Here is a 13,077-nt window from a genome sequence, read left to right as displayed (position 1 = left end):
CTCCTAACCCATCAAGGAGTGACCTGATGATGGGCTGCCTGCATTGGTATGGTATACAGCGCCCGACAACACGCACCTGTAGCCAACCCTAGTGTAAAGTGAACGTTGCCGTGGCTCGGATTACGTAGCTCTTGAATTATGCGGTAACTCAAAAACTTGTCCAGCATTGTTTACCATCTTCCATAAACCAATTCCTTTATCTATTCATCCGCCGCTTCTCTCTGACACACCGCAGGCTTTCTGGTCAGATGATTCCTTCCACAAAGTGGTACGGCATTTCCTGGATAACTCACATCTTAAGCATCGAATGTGAACTCAAAGATGAATTCTAAGGTAGTAAATGCCACCTAATCACTCCTGTTTGTTCTAACATGCCTTATGCACTGGATATTCTCCAAACGATTGTGTTGAGGCTTTGCTTTATTCAACGTGTGCAGTTGGTGAGATCTCCCGAATTCCAAGGGGCCAAACAAACAAAGACGGGCTGCCGTTCGGTCTCACCCGCATCACTGCGTTCGTTTGCTTGCCTCGCTCGCTCATGCACTGTGGCTGACGAAAATCAGCACTACTCTTATTTTTAGACCTGCTGTTGTGGTTATTGGAAGCATCTGGGCTCACGTTCCAATGAGCCCCATTAAGCAACCCCCAATATTTGCCTCAGTCAGGGTTATTCTTGTTTTCGCTCCAAATATCGCCCTTGCTCAGCAGTGACATACTCGTTAGTTCAGGATGGACAAGACAAGTTCGGCAGCCTGTCTGCATTGGCACGTCATGCAGCGCCCAGTGTCATTGACCTAATGGCCACACCACTTCAAAACTGGGCGATGCCGTGACCCGGATTCGAACCGGGGTTACTGCGGCCACAACGCAGGGTCCTAACCACTAGACTATCACGGCCTGTGATAAGGCGGACACTGGACTAGTTCTGGAGTGATATGGTCAGCATGAATCCGTCGTGGCCACACCTGTCACCACGACAAAGCCAGCCACGCCACTGGCCTGGGTGGATAAGTGACGTCATTATGCATTTGTTTCCCTGGCCAAATGCATATGCATTTCGTCAAGGAAACCAGACAGTTAGTCCGGCGTATGACGCATTAGTTCTCCGACGATATGTAGTCGACCAGAATTGGCACCCCTAATTTGAAATCATAATAATTAATTAAAGTGAGTTCCAAGTGATCGTTGGAAACGTCAGTGTGGTGCAATGATGTACCTTTGCTAGTTGACTTCTAGTTCCATCTGGTGGATGTCACATGTCGTGCCGAAAGTGATGTAGATTTAGGTATCGACATTCGGAAGAGGTGTGTTTTGGTGGCATTCTGCAAATGAAATCACTCCTAGCTTCTTAAGCTGTCCTAAAATTGATCGGAAAGCTTCCAAATTTGTGCTACATTCAGAGGACTACGTTCCATTCAAAGTTTTAAAGTTTTCAGGTATGTTCACAGCATGGCGGTTAATCTTATTCCACGTCAAATTTACTTGTGAGAACTTTTTACCCTGGTAACTGGGCGCTTCTAAGATCACGTGTTATACTTCAACCTAAGTTAACTTTACTATAATCATGACGCAAACTTCCTCCTACTGGACCCTTTGGTTTAAAGCGATAGGAAATTGTCCAATTTTCATATCTGGCATTAAGATGTCACCCTGTTCGGTGCATGGCTGATATTTTGTAGTTCAGACCAGTACAGCTGTAACTCATTTCGCCCAGCATTCCCATCTAGCTCTGATGCTTGGCATGGTTCAACCGCAAACACCATTGCGTTTGTTTGATTCTCATTTGACTTGAAATTTTTGGAAATTGCTTGAAGCATGCGTCAATTTTCAGTGCCAAACTATCCTAAGCTTCTGTGTTTGCTATTCACTTTGATATCACTTTAAATTCATTTCAATTTGTAATGATAATCGCAAATAAGCGGCACCAATTCTACTTGATTACACATCGTCGAACAAATAACGCATTACAAATCAGACTAGCTGTCTGTTTTCCTTGATCAAATGCATAATGCCGTCACTGATCCACCCAGGCCAGTGGCGTGGCTGGCATTGGCGTGGTGACAGGTGCGGCCACGACGGATTCATGGTGACCATGCCACGCCCAAATTATTCCAGTATCTGCATTATCGCAAGCCGCGATAGTCTAGTGGTTAGGACCCTGCGTTGTGGCCGCAGTAACCCCGGTTCGAATCCGGGTCGCGGCATCGCCCGGTTTTAAAGTGGCGTGGGCGCCGGGGTAGTGAGGCCAGGCTGCAGGGCCGCTGCCTCCTGCAATGCCGGCCCGCTTTCTTTGGTGCTGACTTTGAATTAAGGCAAGCAAATATGTTCCCGGGCATCGTCAGGATTTGATGATGATTGCACCCGAAGCGCACATTGGGAAAGGAATATTTTTTTCGGACGTTGTAGAGCGTATTCCCAAATAATGAAAACATAGGGGCACACTTGGTTAAACCTTGTCAGACACAGTTTTGTGAGGCTTCCAGCCGAATCAAGCGAAAGCTATGCTGACTTCAACTGCCAACATAAGACATGCACTAAACAGCGTCATACAGGAACGAGCATTGGACGATGCGTAGGGTCCTGGAGAACAGTCAGGATGTTTATGGGGTTTGGGGTGTGGGGTGGGAGTGAGGGGGGGGGGCAACGCTGTTTATGTAAGTACTTACATCTTGATCCAGAGTCCCAAAAGACAATGTAAGACTTTGAGATGAGGGGGGGGGGACAACCCTGGGGCCCTTTTCATTTTGTGTCTGGCAGACTTTCGCAAGCTCCAAGCTAGCGAACTTGAACCTTCACATGTTATTCATCAAAAGACAATTGCAAATCTGTGCATGCCTTTTACAGAGCATGAATGCCAAAGCGTGAATATGCCGTCGCATGAAATTGACTGCTCGCTTTGCCAAAGCTGTCCTTAGCATTTATTCACCATAATGTCAATGAGCGTCTGCGAATCTTAGACGTACCAAGCTACCAATATCAAGCATCCTCGAAAGTCATTTTGACATCACCTACTTTCTTTTATTCGTCGGAACTACGGCCTAGAGAGTGAAAAATATGGAACCTAGCACCGGGGTAGCATCAAGAGCTAAGTTCTAAGCATTCCTGAAGGCTAGCTGGAATCCTGCATGTCTTACATTTTGTTGGATGCGGTTGCCAATGTCCAAAGTTCCTTTAAACTATCAAACAATTTGTGTTGGAGATAAGCAGCATTAAAGACAGCAGACACAGTTTTCTTTTCAATTTCGGTACTGTTTTGTTTTGTTTTTGGTACTTGATGTACGACATCAAGGAATAAGCAAAATTTCAGGCAATTATCTTCCTACCACCCATGAGATATAAGTGGAAGTTTTCAACTGATCAATGTGAAGAGGAGCCCAATACTGATGTTTATACGTGGATCAGTTTAAATCAAGTTAAACTGCCGGCGACACTAATAATTTAGATAATTGGCTGGCGCGTTGGTTAAATGAATTATGACGTCACTCACCAACCAAGGCTAGTGATCTGGGTTCAAAGCCCGGTTGCACCCCTGAGCGCTGATGCGGCCTCTTTAGTCGCTGGCGTTCCATAAAAGGGTGCGCAACGACGTGCAAAGCGTATCCTTTTTACAAAAGAGCTTAGTGTCGCGGGTGGTATCGGAAGCAGCAAAAGTTGTGACCAGGGGCGCTGGTGAAGCCTTGGTAAGAGGTGGGGGGGGGGGGGGGGGGGGAGAGGGACGGGGCCAGGGTTGAAAAAGACCCCCGATGGCAAAAGGGGTCCTCTCCGCAAAATCACAAAACTCGGGCCATTTGGTTTTGTGAAGCATTGTGGAGCATTTGGTTTCGTGGGAGAAATTATATTTGCCTTATCTTTAATTTTATCTTTTTGAACTGGAACAGACACCAGAACCTTCCGGAAAACTGCAATTCTGATTATATTACGAACACAACACACTGAGAGAAGCGGGCGTTAATGACTGCAAGGAATGGAACCCCGGCACTCTTCACTTTAAATGATTCAGTGGAGTCTATCTAAGCCGAAAGCACTCAGGCTTTGCCAGAATTTGTCAGGGTGTCACACAGATGTTAAGGACCCTGTGACCGTAGAGTGAAGATCAGAACAGAGCCAGCAATTCGTATCAACATGGCTAACCCATGTTCGTCTGGGGATGTTCAGCATTTGGCCAGAATGGATTGGCGAGCAAAATTATGCAACGCAGTTTTGAACATGCGCGCTCGCAAGTCTTCCAAAAACACGACCCCCTGCGTTGCAGTCTTCAGGCCCCGCGCTACGATGACGCCGCGTTTAATATTAGGCGGCGACCAGTGGGCCGACCTGAAGCCAGTTCAGGCTACATTTCGCCTGTCGGGTTTTCAGATTGATAATAAAAAACGGGCTGGCGTCTGCAGCACCTCGAACTGGTGCGGAAGCTAGAGGTGGAGCTGGAAGATTTAAGGTGGAATCTATAATTTTCAAGTTACTGTAGCTGTTGATCTATTCAAAGGACATCTTCCAAGTTATTAATGTGAAACATACACCCCAGTCTAATCTTTGAGGGTACTTATTCATTGGGAAAAATTTCCGGAAGCGTTATTTCACGACGGTCGTCCTCGCGTCCGGCGCCCGCCATCTGGCGTTGCATGCGGCAGCAGCGGCACGCGGCGGCCATCGCCGCTCGGTTTTCGGAAAATGAAGCCCCGGCTATCGACTATTGCAACTAAGATTGCGAGCTGCCAGGCCTCAAAGCTTTTGTATCTAATATGTTTCCCAAGTCGATTCAGCAAATCGATAAGCGTGCAAAACGGGCAAACATTGTCTAACGTATTTTATTTTTGACCTAATTTCGATCCACTCCATTTAGTACTGAGACCCCTTGTCTTTCTCTGGGCGAGAGCCTCGCGGGTAGAACACTAGGGACATATTATCGTTTCCGACGAAGGGCTGAAGGGCCTCTCCGTCTCAGCGCGTTGTGCTGCCATGATGGCAACATGGGGGCGTGGCCCGCTGGTCGACCCGGAGACCGGAGACCGGAGACTCCGGAGACCGGAGACCGGAGGGCTACATCTTACACTGGTCCCGTCCCTGACGCGGGAGGCCCTATAACCAGGACAGTTGGCCCTGGGATCGGCGCAGGAGCCCCCATTGACTCAACACGATCCCGTTGCGGGTGGTCCACTAACCGGCACAAAAACTCTAGTTTGGCTTAACGGGTACATAACGGGTACATAACGGGCCCCTGTGCTCAGACCGACACGAACCCGACTGTTTGGCGTTGGAGGTCGCTGGCTAAAATAGAGGCTCGCATTGTCCCAGGGGTCCTCAGTCAGTGCAAGAGACTCTCTGACTGACATTTGTGGTCACGCCCCCCACGGACCGGGTCCTTAATGTGACGTACAGTCAGCCATTCGGGCCCTTCGGCCTTCAAATCGGACCCTTGATCGTCGATCCCGAGAAGCCATTCATGCTACTCTTTTGGCATCCTCGAACACTGACCCTGGCCGACTCCGGGCCTCTTGCCAACACAGGACCCCTGTTAGGTACGGTAAGACCCTGGCCGACTCCGGGCCAATTGCGAACACAGGACCCCTGTTAGGTACTGTGGGACCCCTGGCCGACGCGGGGGACATTAATTGACTCGGGGGCCCCAACCGATGTGCTTCGCGGAACTGGCCCTGTCTCTGCCTAGGATTTGCACTCAGGCTCAGACCGACACGTAGTCGACTATTCGTTACTGTTGGCGCCATAACGACAACAGGTTTTCATGGGCTCAGGGGGCCCCAATCGGCGCAAATGGACCTCTGACTGACTTTCTGACTCCCACCAGCCCTTCGGACCCTTCAGGTCCTGGAATCGGACTCTCAATCGTCAGTGGTCAGGGGTTTGAGGACCGCTCAGGATCTATGGGAGGGGGAGGACGTGCCCTGGTCTCCTCTGTTTGCGCTGCTGGTGGCCACGAGGGATTTGGTGTAACTTTATCATGGCCGAAATAGTTCAGTGCCCGACTGCTATCGAGCTGTGATAGTCTAGTGGTTAGGACCTTGTTGTGGCCGCGGTGAACCAGGTTCGAATCCGGGTTACGACATCGCCCAGTTTTGGAGTGGTGTGGACGACGGCTTAATGACGCGGTCGCTTTACATCGCGGCTGTGCAAAGGACCCATTGTCTGTTGTGGTTCTGAATTTGGTAGAGGGATGCTATTTCCAGTTGTCGATCACTCGCTCAATATTAGAGATAATCAATGGTGCAAGAGAGGGACTGTCCCATCCCTTCCCTAGGCCCGGATTTTGTCGTTTTTTACGATACATGGCTCCCGACAAAGTGCTAAAAATTTGTGTGGCGCGTATTCACCGGGCACTCACTAACAGTACTCACGTGCCTTCAGCCCTCCTTCAAACATTCCGACTGTTCTGAGGATCCTTGAAACCAACGCATCCAGAAAAAAAAACAATGAAGATGGCTTGATGACTTTCTTTGGAGGAGGTTCCATGCGCCTTCCTAAATTTGAACAAAAGTACGCAGGAACAAAAACAGTACGATGCCTGTAGGCGGACCACACGAAACAAAGCAGGTTGATGATGGCGTTTGGCGACGCAAGTGACAGCTCTGCTGGCTGACTGCCAACGCCAACCATGCACCCAATTATGTGACATCCTCATGTCAGGAGGCAAGGAGCAGTTTTCCGTCAACTCCGGATTTTAGGCCCGATGGGAGGAATTCAGTTTTGTCAGTATTGAGTCTTATGGGTGGAAAGTGGTTTATGGTGAGGAAAAGGCGTATGCGTAGTCTATTCATTTTTGTTTTTTATCGCTGAAGCATGAATAAGTCGTCCACACAAGGAAGGCGCGCTTGGCCATATTAGTCCTTGGTAGCAATTGTACGGGATAGTGTCATTGATCCGCTCGGTTCCTTAGACATGGCTCAATAATTCTTGAGCGCAGTGTTGACAGCACAGGCTTGCTTGTGTCAAAGTTATGGCCAAAAAAAGTAGAGAAACCAATACACAGGAGATATAATCAGCAACTATTTCTAAATGTACCCGAGAAATAGGTCGCTGAGTAGCTTACAAACTTTGTAACCAGACATTCTGCCGAATTGCAGGGAGCGGTTTCCTTTAAGGCATACAATAGTTTCAGTTGAAGCTGACGTCGTTTCAAGTAAGCACTTTTAACTGAATTTTGATACTTTAGACCGACGTCAAGAGAAGTGATCATTTTAACAAAAAATGCATCTACCCTCCACCTGTAACTGAAGGTTTTCAAATGGTGACCGAAATGATTCACGAACCATACTATCACCAATGACCTGTTCAAACCCATTTTAATCGATATTGACAATGTTGCAAATGAATGGCGCTGAATGCGCCTGATAGCATCTCGCCAAAGGAAAGCAATACAACCGTAAAACGAATGTTGGGCCGCCTTGGATGCCTGGCGAGTGACGCAACTCGTCCACCCGGGGTAGTGGCGCGGCTGCCTGCATTGGGAGCCATGAAAATCCAGGTCACGACGGGTTCGGGATAACTACACCACGCCCGAATAAATACAGTATCCGAGGCACGCCGGGCCGTGATAGTCTAGTGGTTAGGACCCTGCGTTGTGGCCGCAGTAACCCCGGTTCGAATCCGGGTCACGGCAGCGTCCAGTTTTGAAGGGGTGTGGGCGACTTCGATTTGGGTTACGGCGACTGAACGACGCTCGCTGGGTGCGGTCGCAGTACCATGAGATGGTGCTTTATACATTATATATTATGCATATATAAAAACCACCATCTCATTGTACTGCGACCGTATGCAGCGAATGTCGTCCAGTCGCCATCACATACATACACACACACACACACACACACACACAAACACACACACACACACACACACACACACACACACATATATATATATATATATATATATATATATATATATATATATATATATATATATATGTTTATATAGTGGTCGATTTCGTACTAAGAAGACATAGCCGACCTCTGACCTTCGATAACTGTGACAAGATTTTCAGGGACGTGCATCATTTGTGGCACGCAGTTCAAGACGTTACCAAAATCTTACGCTTAAAATTACGTAAGATTAAAAATGTGTATTGCAGATATTGTGGGCTTATGCGGATAAGTGATGTTTTACCAAAAATCTAGATGAAAAGATTTGGTGTCATCAGCGACAGCTATCCTTAGTTGGAGCACTAACGCTATCCATGCATTAAATATGTGATATCGTCATGACAGCCCGATAATGGGCAGCTGCCCATCAACTCCAGTCAACTCCTGCCCATCAACTCCAGTCAACTCCCTCCCATCAACTCCAGTCCTTAGGTTAGAATGAAGCAATGCCACCTTACGATGCCGAATTTAAACCGCGGAATGGGATGGGTTTGAAACGAAAACGAGCATGCGGATGCCCGTCCAATTTCTTTTCACCGCTGAGCAAAAATATGCCGCCCCAGGGATTTGAATGGGCGCTTTACCAGAGCGGGTTCAGTCGTCTATCTAGAACCGTGCGCATGACTGTTACAGTGCGCTAGACCTGCACTGTTACCAAGCTTCAGAATGCTCGGGCGTGATTTGACAATACACGCTTTCTTCACGATCAACGTATATGTTCTAAGGATCTTTGCAAAACAAGCTGAAACTCGCAGCTACTTGTAGATACTCCTTTTGAATGCGATGGTAACGTGCAAAGATACATAATATATGTATGTATATAGAGATTATACATCTTCTTGTATATATATATATATATATATATATATATATATATGTATATACATATATACATATTATACAGGATATATGTGAATATTTCCTTTCAATTCCGAATGGTTTGTATGATTGATTTTGGACCCGTAGTACCTGCTAAGCATAGCTTGTTGCGCATACCCTGAACCAACCATCCAAGTCGTACCGGCCAGTCCAACAGACATTTTTGCCTCCACGCTGGCGCCAAACAGGAATGCGAAGGGTTTTACGTGCCGCACAATGATGCGACACGGCCGCCACGGGCCTAGGTTGACCATCGTTGGCCAGCTGCAAGCTGACCTTTTCATTTCAGTCGGGCCAAACAATACGCCTACTCTGGGACCCGTGCCGACATCGATACCCGACATCGATGCCGCCGGATTACGAGTCCAGCATCTTTCCCTTAGACCACGGAGGCGGCAAACATTCATTTCAGAATATCAAGATTTATTTAAAAACATCTGGCAACAGTGATGTAATTCCCCATTCGGGGGGGGGGGGGGGAGGCTCCATCCCTCTCCCCTTACATCTTGCACGTCAGCTCCCCCCCCCCCCCCCGACCCTGAAAATTAGGCGGGTCGGATCCAAAGGGAGACTCGCCTTCTGGCAAAGTTTTTGGGTCAGCCTTTCCCATTTTTCATGTCCAGCCGCCGTTCAACTAATTTTGGAAAAAACTACACCCCTGTCAAGCAGTATCTACAGGTCAGAGATGTTGTGCTCTAAGGCAGCAAGGAAAACACTGGTTTTAAAGTTCCGCACCTTTAGCCGGCATCAAGGAAAGATAAATACTTCGAGCACGAAATGTGGGTAGGCACCTACCAACCTTTAAGTGCAAAAATATGTCTTCAGCTGATTAACGGAAAAAAGCCTCCTCGCAAGGATGCTTGCGGCGATCAGTTTACACCCGCACTGGATTGCATGGTTCCGGATTAACAATGCGTTGCAACCAAAAATGCCTGTCCGACCGCCTTGGCTAAATCGAAATGATGCCGCCCATCTATATTTAGTGGCACACGTTATAATAAGTTGAGTTCATGATTAGTCGACCGCCTGTCAGGCCGTGATAACCTAGCGGTTATGACCCTGCGTTGTGGCCGCAGTAACGCCGGTTCGAGTCCGGGTCACGGCGTCGCCCGCTTTTGAAGCGGCATGGGCGACGGGTCACGCCGCCAGACGCTGTAAGTGTATCGTGGCGGTGCAGGTAACGCATTGTCCGCGACGAAGACTCCGAACTTGGTAGAGTGAGCCTGCCTCTGGATATTGGTGGCTTGATCGGGATTATAAGCGACAAAAACGAAATTGAATATTACCGATGGTTTCATAAAGATGTTGTCACGTGGTTCAAGATGTTTAACTTAATGATGCGTAAAGTTATGACGAATAGGATGGTATGTACCAGTGTGGACGATAAATACAAAGTAAGAAAGCTTGATAAAGATGCCTGGAAAATCACGTGGCAGTTTTATTGACTTGGGTGTTTTTGAGCATTTGGTGTTTGGACTGTCAAGGCTATCCAAACACTGAATGATGCGACGTCTTTAAACTTCAGAGCACTAGATGGCACTTGGTTGCATCCCACCGGAACATTTCACTGAGACCCAACATAATTGTCAGGGCGCCTTGGTCGAATGGACAATGACGTCACTGGTCCACACTTCGAGTAGTGACGCTGCTGGAGCGGCGCCACTAGCGCCCCACGCCAGCGCACCGGCGTCGGGCGTGGTGAAAGGTGTGGTCAAGACAAATTCGGGGTCACCACGCCACGTGCGAATTAGCTCAGTGACCGCATGCTGCCGGGCCGTGATAGTCTAGTGGTTAGGACCCTGCGTTGTGGCCGCAGTAACCCCGGTTCGAATCCGGGTCACGGCATCGCCTGGTTTTAAAGGGGTGTAAGAGACGGTTTAATGTCCCCGGACATGAGATGCCATAGGCGTGCCGACAGACTGCTAGGGAATGTGTTGCTGATTTTAGATTAGGAGAGAAGGACTGCTTTTTGTCTGTTGCTTTTAACATCAAGATTAGAATTACCAGGGGTGTATGCAGAGCCTGGAACGGTGGACCACGGCTCGAACTTTTTCTGGCATGTTTTCAATGCGCCGTAAGCGCCAAAAAAGCGAGCATGGTGTGCAATAAAATCTCTCGCTGTCGTTGTTCTCACTCATCTACTATCTGCCTCATGCGTTTCATGGTATTTATCAGCATACACATCAAAGCGTGTACAAATTTTGCAAGGATTAGTCTCGTGAAAAATGACTCAAATTAGTCAAGTATATGAATACTGGCGGGCCGTGATAGTCTAGTGGTTAGGACCCTGCGTTGTGGCTGCAGTAACCCGGTTGGAATCCGAATCACGGCATAGCACAGTCTTACATTGATAGAGGATATCAATAATAGAGCATGCATTATCGTGCATGAGAAAATGCATATACGTTACCAGTCACTCTGAAGAAATGAAGGCAAAACAACCAGACTCAAAAGAGTGCCGATGGCTTCAAAAGACGTGAGTTGTTACCGATGACAACAGCATGGTTTAGCTGATCGTGAATTCAGGCTTTCAGTTCCGCATAATAAGTTTAGTTATCTCTTGATGTAAAACTAGCACCGGAAAGCCGTTAACGGTTCCTCGGGTGGTAGACAACTATGCTCATTTCGGTGTATATTTGCTCCAGATTGTGCATTAAGAGCGACTTGTAAAAGAATCGCGTCGAAATGCATTGTATAGAACTACAGCATTAAACTGCCTTAGCAAATTCTGCAACATTAAATAAATCCTACCATGCATGCTCGCAGGTGAAAGTAATATAAGGATGCTTTCTAGTGACAAACATGACGTTTACTGTTTCTACTCTGGACATTCTTCCCTTGACTTGACAACTGCAGTATCGGTATGCATGCTATGGAGCGGAAGGGGACTGTGCACTGCAGCGGGAGAACGGAAGGAGCAGCTCAAGCCAAGACCAGGTGAATCGGTGGGTTTTTGTTTGGCTTGGTGTAATATTTCTGGTCACTATCTGCATCTCAGACCGGCCCTATCACACCTACAACAGCACCTAGCTTGTTGACAAATCACTTGCTGCGGAAGCCAGCGGCCGGAGATTTTCGACTGAGAGAGAGAGAAAGAGAGAGGGAGAGAGAGAGGGAGAGGGGGGGGGGGGGGGGGGGGGGGGTTGGCGGCGCTGAAGATGTCATGGTGTGGGCTTCAGGCGGGGCGCCACCCGTTCTCAGCACTTGGCCTGTACTACACATGCTAGTTCCATGAAGCGTTCTAGACAGCCCGCACGAACTCTTAATTCGTGCTTGCAGTTTTAATACCGGAAGCGGGAGCATTATGGACGGTGGGGCGGGAGCATTATGGACGGTGGGGCAGGAGCATTATGGACGGTGGGGCGGGAGCATTATGGGCGGTGGGGCGGGAGCATTATGGGCGGTGGGGCAGGAGCATTGTGGGCGGTGGGGCGGGAGCATTGTGGGCGGTGGGGCAGGAGCATTGTGGGCGGTGGGGCGGGAGCATTATGGGCGGTGGGGCGGGAGCATTGTGGGCGGTGGGGCGGGAGCATTATGGGCGGTGGGGCGGGAGCATTATGGGCGGTGGGGCGGGAGCATTGTGAGCGGTGGGGCGGGACCATTATGGGCGGTGGGGCGGGAGCATTATGGGCGGTGGGGCAGGAGCATTATGGGTGATGGAGCGGGAGCTTTATGGGCGGTGGGGCAGGAGCATTATGGGCGGTGGGGCAGGAGCATTGTGGGCGGTGGGGCGGGAGCATTGTGGGCGGTGGGGCGGGAGCATTGTGGGCGGTGGGGCGGGAGCATTATGGGTGATGGAGCGGGAGCATTATGGGCGGTGGGGCAGGAACATTATGAGCGGTGGGGCAGGAACATTATGGGCGCTGGGGCGGGAGCATTACGGGCGGTGGGGCGGGAGCATTATGGGCGGTGGGAGGCGGTGGCACGGATAATTGGCAAGAGAGAGAACTGAGGCCGAATGGCGGGGAACGGGGGAAAATTACACGCGGCGATTAAAAGGGCAACCTAGTGATGCGAGCCTTTGGTCTAATTCTGGCTGCTATACTGAAACCAATTCCTAGAAATGTCACCCTCTGTTTCACAATGGGAATATGAAGATAACTCTCCCAAAATATATATTGTGGCTAGCACCTCGCACCCTTGCTCTGTATTTTTCCTTTAGGATAGATGTTAGCATAACACTGGACCCAACGCTGGGCCTCACCGATATTTATTTGGAGCTCTTTTGCAATCACGATGGATCATGCATGATGCTGGCAAGCAGATTTCACGGATGACTTGGAGAATAATTGGTCTCAAACAAATGCGACCAAAGCGGATTGTG

The 13,077-nt window shown here is 48.9% G+C and overlaps 4 non-coding genes across 4 annotated transcripts; 3 read left to right on the top strand and 1 right to left on the bottom strand.

Annotated features, from left to right (window-relative positions):
* Window positions 1-825: 825 nt before the first annotated feature.
* Window positions 826-897, bottom strand: TRNAH-GUG (transfer RNA histidin (anticodon GUG)). Its single transcript has one exon. It is a non-coding gene; the product is annotated as a tRNA-His (tRNA).
* A 1,235-nt stretch (window positions 898-2,132) lies between these two features.
* TRNAH-GUG (transfer RNA histidin (anticodon GUG)) lies at window positions 2,133-2,204 on the top strand. The gene has a single exon. It is a non-coding gene; the product is annotated as a tRNA-His (tRNA).
* Window positions 2,205-7,540: 5,336 nt separating this feature from the next.
* Window positions 7,541-7,612, top strand: TRNAH-GUG (transfer RNA histidin (anticodon GUG)). Its single transcript has one exon. It is a non-coding gene; the product is annotated as a tRNA-His (tRNA).
* Window positions 7,613-10,526: 2,914 nt separating this feature from the next.
* On the top strand, window positions 10,527-10,598 carry TRNAH-GUG (transfer RNA histidin (anticodon GUG)). The gene has a single exon. It is a non-coding gene; the product is annotated as a tRNA-His (tRNA).
* The last annotated feature ends 2,479 nt before the right edge of the window (window positions 10,599-13,077 follow it).

This window comes from Pollicipes pollicipes, unplaced genomic scaffold, assembly GCF_011947565.3.
Source record: "Pollicipes pollicipes isolate AB1234 unplaced genomic scaffold, Ppol_2.1 Scaffold_4740;HRSCAF=5597_pilon_pilon_pilon, whole genome shotgun sequence".
Classification (NCBI taxonomy): Eukaryota; Metazoa; Arthropoda; class Thecostraca; order Pollicipedomorpha; family Pollicipedidae; genus Pollicipes; species Pollicipes pollicipes.
Note: the sequence above shows the minus strand (reverse complement) of the source record. Positions and strands in the feature narration are given on the sequence as shown.